The sequence below is a fragment of the Mesoplodon bidens genome (genome assembly GCF_964165515.1).
Source record: "Mesoplodon bidens genome assembly, chromosome: X".
NCBI classification, from domain to species: Eukaryota; Metazoa; Chordata; class Mammalia; order Artiodactyla; family Ziphiidae; genus Mesoplodon; species Mesoplodon bidens.
This window is the reverse complement of record NC_138163.1, coordinates 80,941,291-80,953,777: the sequence shown is the minus strand read 5'-3', so window position 1 is coordinate 80,953,777 and position 12,487 is coordinate 80,941,291.

Below are 12,487 nucleotides of genomic sequence, written 5' to 3'. Positions count from 1 at the left end.
TTTATAGCTATGTTGTCGTATTTCATTCTGGCTTTAGTTATGTCCCTAATGACTAATGAGGTGAAACATCTTCTCAGTAGCTTACTGACCATCCAGTAAGCACAATGTCAGTTCGATTTTTTTTTTTGCTCATTGTTTATTGTGTTGTTTGATTTCTCATTACTGAATATCGAATGTTCTTTATCTCTTTCGGATACAAGTTTTTTATCATGTGTGCTTTGCAAATATTGTTTCCCAGTCTGTGGCTTATGCTTTCAAAAACAAAGAAACAGACAAAACCCAAATAACACAATTTAAAAATGGACAAAGGAATTGATTAGATATTTCTCCAAAGAAGACACATAAATGGCCTACAGGTATATGAAAAATGCTCAACATCACTAGTCAACAGGGAAATGCAATTCAAAACCACAATGAGTTATCACCTCACAACTGCTAACATGGCCAGTATTAAAAAAAAAACAACTCAAAATAGCAAGTGTTGGCAAGGTAGTGAAGAAAATGAATTCCTTGTGCATTGCTGGTGGGAGTGTAAAATTGTGCACCCGCCATGGAAAACAGTATGGAAGTTCCTAAAAAAATAAAAATAGAACTCCCATATGATCCAGCATTCTCACTTCCGTATATTTACATTTACATTACAAAATAATTGAAATCAGGATTTGCATAGATTATTGCACTCCCATGTTCACTGTACCACTATTCACAATAGCCAAGGGGTGAGGACAACCTAAATATCTATCAACAGGTGAATAGATAAAAGGTGGTATATATAATGTATACATATAACCGAATATTATTCAGCCTTTAAAAAGAAGGAAATCTTGCTATATGCTGTAGTATGGATGAACTTTGAGGATATTATACTAAGTGAAGCAAGCCACTCACAAAGGACAAATACAGCATGTTTCCACTTATATGGGGTACCTAAAGTAGTCAAACTCTTAGAAGCAGAAAGTAGAATCCTGGTTGCCAAAGGTTTGGGTGAGGGGGAAACGGGGAGTTGTTGTTCCATGAGTATAGATTTGCAGTCATGCAAGATGAAGAATTCCGGAGATCTGATTGCAACAATGTTCATATAGTTAACCACACTGTACACTAAAAAATTGTTAATAAGGTAGGTTTCCTAGTCTGTGTTTTTGCAATAAAAATGAATTAAGAAATAAAATGCCTTATTCAATGGCTTTTCGTATATTCACAGTTGTGCATCTGTCACAATCAATTTTAGGATATTTTTGTTAGCCCAAGAAGACGCCTTGTATCCCTTACCCAACACCCCGAACCCCCCAACCCACCCCCAGCCCTATAGGCAAGTAATAAACTACTTTCTGTCTCTATGATTTGCCTATTTAGGAAATTTTGTATAAATGGAATCACACAATATATAGTACATGTTGTCTGGCTTCTTTCACTTAATGTAATGTTTTCGAGGTTCACCCATGTTGTAGCATGTATCAGTACTTCAGTTATTTGTATTGCCAAATAATATTCCATGGTATGGGTATACCACATTCTATTTATACATTCATCAGTTTATGGGCATTTGGGTTGTGTTTAGTTTGGGAATGTTATGGATAATATTCCCAAACTCAATGCTGTTAAGCATATTCATATACATTTTGAGTTCATGAGTTTTTGTGTGAACATATGTTTTCAGTTCTCTTCGGTAGATCCCTAGGAATGGACATTCTGGATCATATGGTAACTCTATGTTTAACTTTTTAAGAAAACACCAGAATATTTTCCAAAAAGATTCAACTATTTTACATTATCACCAGAAGTGTATGAGGATTCAAATTTCTCCAAATCCAAATATTTGTTATTATCTGTATTTTGGATTATAGCCATCCTATTGTTTTGGCAACATGGTATCTCATTATGGTTTTGATTTATATTTCCCTACTGACTAGTGGCTGTGAACATCCTTTCATATGCTTATTAACCATTTCTATACCTTCTTTGGTTAAATGTCTATACAAATCTTTTACCCAATTTTTTAATGGGGTCATTTTCTTATTTATTTATTATTCTTATTCTTTATTCTGCATACAAGTTCTTTGTTAGATCTGTGACTTTCAAATATTTTCTCCCAGTCTGTACCTTGTCTTTTCATTTTCTGAATAGTGCCTTCTGAAGCATAAATGTTTTAAATTTTGACGAAGTCCAATTTATCAAGTTTTTCTTTTGTGGATCATGCTTTTGGTGTTGTATCTAAGAAATCATCGCCTAGCTCATGCATACAAATATTTTTCTCCTAGGGTTTCTTTTAACAGATTTATAGTTGTAGGTTTTACTTTTAAGTCTCTGGTCCATTTTGCATTAAGTTTTGTGTGTGCTGTGAAGTAAGGCTCGAAGTTTGTAGTTTTGCATGATATCCAGTTGTGCCAGCACCATATGTTGAAAAGACTATCCTTTCCCCATTGAATTGAAAATCATTGACCATAAATATAAGGAGAGTTCGTTATTTCTAACCTCTCGATTCTGTTCCAGTGATCTATCTCTATGTCGGTATCACACTAACTTGATTACCTTTATTTTTATCGTAAGTTTTGAAATCAGAAGGTGGAATCTTCCAAGTTTGTTCTTTTTTGAAGTAGTTTTGGATATTCTGTTTTGTTTTGTTTTTCATTTCCATATGAATTTTCTGGATCAGCCTGTGAGTTTCTACAAAGAAAGCCTGCTGAAATTTCGATAGAGATTGAATTGAATCTATATGTCAGTTTGGGGAGAATTACCATATAAATATTGAGTCTTACAACCATGAACATGCAATGCCTTTCCATTTATTTAGATCATCTTTAATTTCTCTCAACAAACATCAATTTGTGTTTCTCAGTGCATAAGTATTACATTTGGTTTGTTAAATATATGCCTAAGCATTTAATTCTTTTTGATGCTATTGTAGCTAGAATTAAGTGTTCCTTGATTTCATTTTTGGATTATTTGCTACATGTATATAGCAATAAAATTTGTTTTATGTATTACTCTTGTATTCTGTGATCTGTTGAACTTCTTTATTAGTTCTACCGTTAGATCCGTTTTTGTGGATTCCTTAGGATTGTCTGCATATGAAATCATGTCATCTGAGAATAAAAAAAGACTCCCTTTTTATTTCCTATCTGGATGACTTTTAGTTCTTCTTCTTCCCTGTTTGAACTGGCTCAAACTTCCAGTGCAATAATGAATAAAAGTAGTGAGCATGTCTTTGTTGCTGACTTTAGGGAAAAGGTATGCAGTCTTTCACTACTGAATATGATGTTAGCTGTAGGTTTTTCATAGATATCCTTTATGATGCTGAAGAAATTTCTTTCTATTCCTAGTTTTTTTAAATTGTTTTTATCATGAAAGGTGGTGGAATTTTGTCACATGCTCTTTCTGTGTCAGTTAATATGATAATGTTTCAGTGCTTTCTTCTTTTAAAATAGTGTGTTACATAAATTGATTTTTAGATGTTAAACCAACCTTGTATTTCTAGAATAAATCCCACTTGGTTATGGTATATAATCCTTTTTATATGTTTCTGAATTCCGTTTGTTAATATTTTCTTGAGGGTTATTTCATCTATATTCATGAGAAAGATTGGTATGCAATTTTCTTTATTTTGGATGTCTTTGTGTGTTTTGGGCATCAGGGTAATTGTGCTGGTCTCAGCCAATCGACAGTGATACTGTCAGCTAGAAATACCTGGAGGCACTTACCTGTACTCCAAGGCGAGCCCCCACAGATATTTCCCCTTTCAGAACCAATGTTGTGGTTGAACTAGCCCTTGTGGTTCTTATTATAATTGCAAGAGGCACCTCAGCAATAACCTTTAGGAGACTTTGTAAGGACGAAGTTTATTACTCATAAGTCATGGAGGGTACATGGCATGCCTTGGACCACACAGAAAGGTTGTGGGTGGAGAAAGAGAGCTGGGACCTGGGGTTATGTATGTATCGGGGTCAAGAGTGAGGGGCCTAGGGTTTCTCAGATTCACTCTTTATCGATGAATTTAACACAGAATGGGAATTAAAGCACAAGAAGGGAAAAACAAGCAGCCAAAGGGTCAGTTATCTAAGTCAATCAGAGATCTCTAAAACAAAGGAAACTTCAGGGGTGTGGTGGCCTGGCTCTTTACCTAGTCGTGTAGCTGGCAATTTGTTCTTTTTGATATAGCTGTCTTTGAAGTGGTGCCTCAGCAATCAAAAGCTTAATGTCAGGCACTTGCATTACAATTAAGAAAAAAAAAACTGTCAGAGGCTCACACTACAGTAATATTGGCCTACTAGAGCTATTTTGAAAGTATTCATTCCTCTTCTATTTTCTGGAAGAATTTCTGGAGTGTTGCTATTATTTCCATCTGAAATGTTTGATAGCATTCAGCAGTGATGCCATCTGGACAGGAGCATCATTGTGGGAATATTTTTAATTATTAATTTAATTGATTGTCTATTATTGAGTCTGTTTTGAAGTTTGTGTCTCTCTACAAATGTTTTCATTGCATATATGTGTCTAATTTGTTGGTATAAAATTTTTCATACTATTTTCTTATGTTTCCTTAAATTCAATAGGCTCAATGGTGATGTCTCCCTTTTCAGCCCTGAGTTTAGTGATTCCTTAGGAATCTTTTTTTTTTTTCTTGGTCTGTCTGCCTAAGGTTTGTGATTTGTTATCTTTTTAAAAAACCATCTTTTGGTTTCATTGTGTTGTCCAAAAAAATTAATCAAGAGTCAATCGAAGAAAAATGGAAATTTTTATTTGAGCCAACCTGAGGACTATAACCTGGGAGACAATCTTCAGAAAACTCTGAGGACTGTTCCACCCATTGGAGGTAAAACCGTGATATAAGTTTTTGAGACAAAGTAGCATATTAATAGTTTACATAGTCCAACAAGGCGAGTAGTGGGTATTAATGAGGCATTACAGGATTGAGAAAGGAAAGTTACCTCTTAAGGAGTTACCTCGCTGATTCCAGGAGGAAATTTCTTTTTCTTCTCTTTTTCTTTATTTTCTTTCTTTCTTTCTTTCTTTCTTTCTTTCTTTCTTTCTTTCTTTCTTTCTTTCTTTCTTTCTTTCTTTCTTTTCTTTTCTTTTTTTTGGTGTGTGGGCATTCCTGTATCTTTTAAGGGGATCTAGTTAATGTATAATGTGATGCACAAATCACACTAAAGGGGAGGGGGTAGTGGCTCAAATGGGCAGAGAGAGAATTTTATGTTTAAAATGTTTCTTGTCCTGCCTGAAAATAATTTTATTTCAGTAATTCCACTTTTGATCATTAATCTTTCAATAGAAAGCATTAGGTGATCAAGTATTTGGTCCCTAAATGCTAGGGTGGTTCTTTACGTGCCTTGGGTCCATCATGTCCCTCGATGCTGGGTCCTAATAGCCCGGTTCTTTCTTTCCTTTTAGGGGGTGGTACTAGTAAGATGTCTGGCAAGGACTAACGGCCAATTCCAAGTTGTCCAATAGGACTTGCACCAATTTTACCTTGCATGTGCATTGTGCATGTCCATTATTTTATAGAGAACTATAGATGTGATCAATAGTTTCCAGTTGTTTAGATATCATTATCTTAGTAGGAGCAGGTGATACACAGTGCAAAAAACAAGAAACTAAAACTTTATAAGTTACACAAACTGTAATCAAAGTTGGAAATAGGAGCAACAATATCATTAGTAAAGATTTAAGCCAATATCCTCTTGAACCATACCATTTTCCTAGCATTTCCCTTAAACTGGGAAGATGATCATTCAGAGTGGAAATCCAATTTTTCATACGCATCATAAGCGGGGGTTGCATTAGAAGACTCATCAGGTATAAAAACAAAACGTTCACTATGTATTACAGCATAAGCTCCCCCTTGGGAAGCTGTTAGAATATTGAGGGCCATGCAATTCTGTAGGACTGCTTTTCTCATCATGGAAATTTCTGAACTGAGCAAACACACGGCTTGGTTACTATCATTTAAGGCTTGCTGGGTGAATTTTGTTAAAGCCTCTATATGAGTAATGATATCTTCTATTCCAAGTGAAGGAATAAATATTGCAGCCAAATAATCATACCATTGGAAAACTGACTGAACCCAACATGCCCACATTGAAAGCAGGATGACAGCGGCTGTTTTCAAGGCTACCTGTAGGTGACATTGAGCCTAAAGGAAACCAATTGTACACCTTCCTAACCAATCTGGGGAGATCCAAGGTCATAAATTTGTTGTATAAACCTATTGGGTCCTGTTAGAAGCTATCCCACAACTTTAACCTCTAGTGAAAACTGTCTTTCAGACATTGAAACATACACCCAAAGGTTATCAAATATTAGGTAGGATTCATTTGGGATTTAAAAACATTTACTAATGTGTATCTGAGGCCATCGTTCTGCAACTTGCAGTTTGAAGTCAGGAGGATGCTTTCTTCTTTTAGTGTCTCTCTTGTGGTTTGATGATTTTCTTCAGTGTTATGTTTGTGTTCTATTCTCTCTAGTTTTGGTAGATCTATAGTAGGTCTTTGATTTATGGTTACCATGGAGTTCATTTATGTTGACCTATAACTATTTGATTGCAACCGATAGTCATATATGTTCAAACACATTCTGAAAGCTCTACATTTTTTACTCACCTCCCAGCATTTTGTGTTTTTGATGTCATATTTCACATCTCCATGTCTATCATTTAACTGTTTATTGTAGTTACAGTTGATTTTACAATTTTTGTCTTTTAACCTTTGTACTAGCTTATTTAACTGGTAAATACCCAGCCTTTATGATATAATTGCTTCACCAGTATATTTTCCCCGTCCTTTAATTTCTTATTTCCTGTTGTAGCCAGTGTTTTTTTTTTTTTTTTACTTCAAGAAGACCTTTTAACCCTTCTTGTAAGGTTGGTTTAGTATTGATGAACTCTTTTAATTTTTGCTTGTCTGAGAAGCCTTTATCTCTCCTTCAATTCTGAATGATAACCTTGTTGGGTAAAGTATCCTAGGTTGTAGGGTTTTCCCTCTCAGCACTTTAAATCTTATCATGCCACTCCCTTCTGACATGCAAAGTTTATGCAGAAAAATTAGCTGATAGGCTTATGGGACTTCCCTTGTATGTGACTCTTGTTTTGCTCTTGCTACCTTTAGAATTCTCTCTTTAACTTTTGCCCTTTTAATTATATGTCTTGATGTGGATGTGTATGGGTTCATTTTGTTTGGGACTCTCTGTGCTTCCTCTGTGTTTCTTTCTTCAGATTAGGGAAGTTTTCAGCCATAATTTCATCAAATACATTTTCAACCCCTTTCTCTCTCTCTTCTCCTCTGGGACCCCTATAATGCAAATGTGAGTATGCTTGATGTTGTCCCACAGCTCCCTTAAATTATTCTCATTAAAAAAATTGTTTTTTGCACTTATGATTGAGTGATTTCCATTATTCTACTTTCCAGACTGCTTATGTGTTCTTCTCTGTCACCTAATCTGCTGTTAATTCCCTCTAGTGTATTTGTAATTTCAGTTATTATATTCGGCTCTGACTTGTCCTTTTTATATTTTCTAGTTCTTTGTTAAAAATTCTCACTGTTCATCTATTCTTTGCCCCAGTTCAGTTAGCATTCATATTACTACTGCTATGAACTCTTCATCAGTTAAATTATTTATCAGTTTCCTTAGGGTTTTTTTCAGCATTTTTTCTTGTCTTTAATTTGAAACATGTTCCCCTGTCTACTCATCTTTTTAAAACTTTCTCTGTCTCTATGAAATTAGGTGAGACAGTTATCTATCCCAGTCTTGAGGGTGTGTTCTTGTGTGGGACCATCCCTGTTCAGTCTGCACGTGCCCAGTGGCTCTGGAGGGAGAGCTAGATATGAAGTGAGCATGGGCTGCATCTTCCCCTAGGGCGTGGTGGCAGTCACTGCCTGGGTGGGAAACAGGTCTGGAGTTGAAGGGGCTAGAGCCAGAATAAGGTGTGAGCTGGGGCTGCTTCTCTGCTCAATGGCCCTCACTGCCCTTTCAGGTGTGGGGTTGGGACCTGAGGGGCCAGAGTTAAGAGCCCTGAGGAAGTTGGGTTTCTCCCAGGTGTGATGGCAGTCTCCACATTGGTCTGGGATATAGCCGGGTCCTGAGGGCTTGGGGCAGTATTTCTCTTCTGGTTTCACTTTTCCCCCAGTGTGCACACTGTGGTTAGAGGCTAGAGGGAATGGGCTCTGAGCCAGAGGGCTTCAGGCCGGAAGGGATGGTGCCATACCACTGAGCTGGTCCCATACCCTCCATAGTGTGCACAGGGAAGCGAGTTCCTGTGATGGTGGTCTCCAGCCTGTACTTAGCTTCACACTCTCCAGAGTGTCTGCAGGGACACAAGACCTGGAATGACTGTCTCTACAGGTTAGAGGCAGGTCGAAAGTCTACGCTGGCTCTGTTTCCTCAAAGTGCACACACACTCATTGGTAATGGCCTCAGCTCAGTGGGGAGCAGTGCCGAAGCAAGAGGGGCTAGAACATAAGCCTGGTACAGGCTGGACTGGGGGGGGGCACTGGGTACATCCTAGGAATCCAGCCAGAAGCCTGGGCACCAATCAAGCCCACCATCTCCAGGGAGGGGTTTGAGTGGATTAAATCCCACGAATGTCCTTTTCTGACCCTGAGGTCTGTGACTGCCCCATCCCACATGTGGTCTGTCCACCTGAGCTCATGCCATGGACTCTGGGAGCGAGTCACTGTGAGAATATGGGGGAAGGGTGGACTCAAGTGCTCCCCATTGTCCAGGCGCAGTCACTCCTTACTTCCCATCCTCACTGCGCCCACCCTGCCCCTGTCCCAGGTAGCTCATGTTGGGTGGTCACATATATGGGTCCCCTGATTCTAAGATGAGCTACTCTGAGGAGCCACTCTTCCCAATCTCATTCCATCCACACCCACAGTAGCTGTCAGACATCATAGGATCACAGAGTAGGATCGAGAGCCTCCTCCAGCGAATCCAACATTTCGAGCATCCCGACACCCTGTCGTGGGGTTTGGTGACTTCTGCATCCTCCCCCGCCTATGCTTTGGGAATTTAACGACAACCCTTGAACACAACAGATCCGACCCTTGCTTTTGCTCATTCAATGACTTACAGAACCTGGAGTAGCCTCTACTCTCTTTACTCCCTGAATCACATCTTTCTCCCTCAAGGGAGATTATCCCTGATTACTTTTATTCACACACAGGGACACACAGTCACCAACCTTGAATGTCCTATTTACCATCATACCCCCTTTTGTGTAGTAAAATACCGGTCTTTTGGGAAGGGTGCCAGGCAGAATCGCCTCACTCAAACACAGATCTGTCCCTCTGAGTCTCAGGCTAGTACAGCCCTGGGTCCCGGCTGAGGGAAGGAAGTGCTCCCCAACCTCCAGTGAGGGGGAAATTGAACATGGAGCTCAGAGTCAATCTCGTGTGTCCTAAAGAGGCAGTCTGGGAGATTGAGCTGGGACACAGAAATATAATTTCCAGGAAAATGTGTCATGGGGCTGGTGGAAGAGTATTTGACAGGGACCATGCAAGAACACAGACCTACTAACCACACTTGCCATAGAACCTGACGGGCCAATATCCACTCAAGGGTATAGAGACGACCAGGCTGGAGGAGGGTGGTCAGCTGGTGAGGGCAGGGAGGATGTGAATGCTTCCAGAGTGGAGCTCTGGAAGGGGGTCATGAGTTCCTGCTGATGGGGAGGGTGAATGGCAGAGATGAATGGGAACCACCAGACCCCAAAGGAGGAGGGTGGTTTGGAGAGAATTAGAAGAGGGCCTTCGGGGGCAAGGGAGGACGTGTCAATGTGGCCAGGGAGAGCACACAGACGACCCAGACCTGGGGCAGTCCGCTGACTTGACTGCAGGGATGGTAGCAGAGGCTGGTCCAGAGTCCCCACCACAGGATGCGACAGATACTGTTCTGGAAAAGGCTCTGACGTGGAGCAGTGCCCCGCCCCGGCCCCCTAACCCTACCCCTACCCCTCCAGAGAGAAGGCAGAACACATAATATGAGAGGTACTTTTTTTGGAAACTGCTGTGAAACTGGGGAGGGGGCAAAACAAGGGTAGAGGAAGCCCTAGCTGAGGCAGAACAGGAGGGAACGAGCTTGGCCACAGCTCCCGGGCTCCAAAGGTACCAGCTGCCCCTCCTGAAGGAAGACGATGGGCTCAACCTGTAAAACAGCAGAGTCAGGGAAGAGCCTCAAGCCAGGGCCGGCCCCCAGCCCTGCTCAACAGCCAGGACTGTGGGAAGGGGTACGGTGTGTGTAACACTCACTTCAAAGTTTCAGGATCTTGAGAGCCATGTCCTTCATGGTGTCTGCAACAGGGACAGGCATTAGTAGGCACTCCAGAGAGAGGGATATGGAAGCCCGTCCCCTATCCCCGTGAGGAACCGCGTAGCCCTGAAAGCTGAAACCCCCTCCAGACCCGATGCAAAGAGCTCTGGACCAGATCACTCCCCACCACCGGAATTGAATGTGGAACTGGTTCCTAAAGGGAAACAAAGTGTGCCAGCAGCTCTGATGCTGTGGGCCGTGCCACAACCAGTCAGATCCCGTCACACACACAAACAAACAATCCAACAAGAACCTTAGAAGCCACACCAAGCAGCAGTTCAAGGGAAAATCAACGAGGCATCTCTCAAAGTCCTATCAGAAGGAGATTCCCTAGGACTGGTCTGGTTGGCAAAGTGTGCATGCAGTCCAGACAGTACTTTGCTACTTGTACACACGCCCAGTTGTACATGCACAGCTGGCTCCAGGGCCAGGCCTGCTAGGTTCTCCTCGCCACAGGGATGTTGGTCCCTGCGAGGCCGACTGCACCTCCAGCCCACCCCCACCCCAGGTGCCCACCCGGGTTCTGAACTAAGACACCGCTCTCCGTCCCTGGTTCCTCATACCAAGTTTCTTCTTAAGGTTGTCTACTTCTCTCTGTAGCACGAGACACTAGGCCAGCAGACACAGGAGGAAGAGAAATGATTAGTATAATCTGGCCTCCTCTCTCCTCCACCTTCTCCTCTCCACTGGGCCCTGCACCCCAAAGCCGGGTGGCTAGAATGGCAAGCGCTCCTCAGTGGAAAGCAGGTGGGCTCCCTCCATGGGGTACGTGATGGGGGCAGGGGAGGGGTGGCCCCACACATGTCAGCTGAACTTGGACCCAGATCCCAGCCTCGAGTTTGGGCCTGCATTTCCAGGAGCCAGAGGAAGCATTACCCAAAGACAGCCCGGCATTCCCAGTGGCTGCTGCGGCATTTCCGGTCTTGGGGGATGGTCCAGTGGCTCCCAGTCACCTGAGAGGGAAAGGACACACAATCCAGCTTCGCAGGCTCCCAGTGAGGTGGAAAGGGCCAAGTGGGGTCTACGGTGAGGTGAGGCGGCACCACCCTCTGCTGGCGACCAGCTGCCCCTGCTCTGCCCAGAAGCCCGAACCTTCTCTCTGGGGCTGCCTCCGCTGTTACCCGGGGGCAGCCATTTCCCCATTGCATTGTGGTCCCCAAGCTATGTGCCTCTGGATTCGCCCCTCCCAGAGCTGCAGCCACAGCCAGCACGTGGGAGAGCAATGTGGGCGAAAAGGACTTAACAGAAAAGGCTGTTCCCCTGTAAATCTACACCCGGAGGAGCTGTGTGTGGCACTGCCACCGATCAGCCCTGCCGCACAAACCCCCCACACAGGATGATGTGGCTCAAGGCCAGCCCTGCCAGCACCCCGTCTCCTGTGGGAGAAGCTGCCTGAGAGAATGGCTGTGCCCCCAACAGAGACAGAGACAGAGGTTTCTGCCCTCCACCCCTCTCCCCTCCCCTCCTATCAAACCCACGACACTCACCTGAGGGGGCAGGCCCCCCGGGCATGACTTCTCCCTGGTTCAGGGCCAAGGGCTCTGAGTTTCTTGGATCTTGGGGGCCTCTGGTGTCGACCTCGCCACTGCTGGCTTTTCCACGATGCATGCGTGGATAAGATGTCCCTGGCCTGTGAGCTGGCAGCTGAAACAAAAATTTTTCACCGATTTGGACTAAGGAAGTCTGTCTGTGTGTGTGTTTGTGTGTGTGTGTGTGTGTGTGTGTGTGTGTGTGTGAGAGAGAGAGAGAGAGAGAGAGAGAGAGACAGAGAGAGAGAGAGAGAGAGAGAGAGAGAGTGTTGTGTGATTTGGGCCGGGGTGAGGCAGGGAATTGGGAAGGGAATTGAAAGGCTGATCTCATTAGCACTTTCTCCCTCCGTCAGCCCCAGGCCAGCAGGCAGAGGTGATCTAGGGACAACAGTGGGGCACTGAGTAAGCCCAGGGCCCCTGCAAGGAAGGTCTGGGGAACACCTAGGAGATAGGATTCAGGAAGCTGGTGAGTCTAAATACTGAGGCTTTTCGGGGAAGCTTTTAAGGGATCCCCCGACCCAATTCAGCTACCAACCCTCCCTTCCATCCCAGCCCCAGTCTCTCAGAGGACGCTGGAAACAGGCCAAGGGTGGAGAACCAGGCCCAGCACACCCGAAGTGCTACCTTACTGTTTGTCCCTAGTAAAAGGAGCCCGA